Source organism: Nicotiana sylvestris, chromosome 3 (genome assembly GCF_000393655.2).
Source record: "Nicotiana sylvestris chromosome 3, ASM39365v2, whole genome shotgun sequence".
In the NCBI taxonomy this organism is placed as follows: domain Eukaryota; kingdom Viridiplantae; phylum Streptophyta; class Magnoliopsida; order Solanales; family Solanaceae; genus Nicotiana; species Nicotiana sylvestris.
In genome coordinates, this window is record NC_091059.1 from 165,270,686 (window position 1) to 165,272,168 (window position 1,483).

At 39.0% G+C, this 1,483-nt stretch overlaps 1 non-coding gene across 1 annotated transcript; it reads left to right on the top strand.

Moving 5' to 3' along the window:
- The first annotated feature begins 867 nt into the window (after nt 1–867).
- LOC138888893 (small nucleolar RNA R71) lies at nt 868–974 on the top strand. The gene has a single exon (XR_011406460.1). It is a non-coding gene; the product is annotated as a small nucleolar RNA R71 (small nucleolar RNA).
- The last annotated feature ends 509 nt before the right edge of the window (nt 975–1,483 follow it).

Genomic DNA, 1,483 nt, shown 5'->3' on the forward strand with positions numbered 1-1,483 from the left:
TGGAATCAATTGGTCATCTTTGAATTCATCCCTGTTTACATGTTGTTCTGACTTGTCTGCATATGGTTCATCAAGCTCTTTACCTGACCGTAAGGCGATGGCTTTAAGGTGCTCCTTTGGATTTTTCTTTGTATTGCTTGGCAAGGGACCTTGAATCTTTTCTGACACAAGAATTGCCAGTTGGCTTAATCGCATTTCTAGATTTTAAGGGATACACCCTGGCTTTCCATCATTTCATCAGTGATCTTAATGTACTTATACAAAAGGTCGTCAAGACTTGAATGAGCTTGTTGAGGCCTTTGCTAATATGGCCCTGCTTGTTGATAAGGTCTATAGTTTGGTTGCCCATGGTTCTGATTCTGGTATCCCGACAGACCTTGTACTTATTGCTTTTGGAAGCTTTGAGAGTTCTCTGCACCATTTGGATTGCTTCATTGAAATCTTGGATGCTTTTGTGCCATTGGATTGCCAAAAGTGTATGGTTTATAAGTGATAGAATGGACATGTTCGTCATTATGATTGTTTGCTTGACATTCATGTTTCATATGGTTTCCTCCACACATGTCACAAGTCTCAAATTGGCTTGGTTGTTGTGTATTCACCTGAAAAGATTCAAACTTTTGTACCAAAGAAACAATTTGATGCGTTAGTGTATTTAAAGCATCAACCTGATTTACCGTAGCAGCCTTCTTGATGATTACACGCTCAGATGGCCATTGGACGGCATTCTCAGAAATCTCATTCAACAATTGCAATGCTTCCTCCGTGGTTTTTCCCATTACAGAACCTCCTGCAGCTGCATCAATCATATTTCTAGCAGAGGGTTTTAACCCGTGATAAAAAATATGTAGTTACATGCGTTCAGGAATGTTATGGTGTGGACATTTTTTTAATATTGCTTTTAATCTTTCCCATGCTTGATAAACTGACTCAGTGTCAGTTTGCAAGAAATTAGAGATGTCTTGTCTTACCTTTGTGGTTTTAGCAGGGGGAAAATATTTGTTTAAAAATTTTTGAGTCATTTGATCCCATGTGGTAATGGAACCTTATGGCAAACTTCGCAACCAAGTCTTAGCATCTCCTTTTTAAAGAAAAAGGAAATAACCCTAACTTGATAGTTTCAGGAGGTACTCCATTATACTTAGATGTCTCAACAAGTTTCAGAAAGTCAATTAAATGACTGTGTGGATCTTCACTTATGTCTCCAGTGAAGATGCAAGACTGTTGAATCGTTTGAATCAGGCCCGTCCTGATTTAAAAGTTGTTGGCTACCACTGGAGGTTTTCTGACACTTGATTCACAGTTGAAGCGGTCAGGTCTAGCATAATCCCTTAGGTTTCTATTTGATGGCCTTGGTGCTACTTCATCAAACTGATCCTCCATATGGATTGGTGGTTGAATGTCTTCTACTTCCTGATTCTCCATTACTTCACGAGCTATGCTTTGAGAAGATGATATTTGTGCTTTCCTGCACAATCGAAGA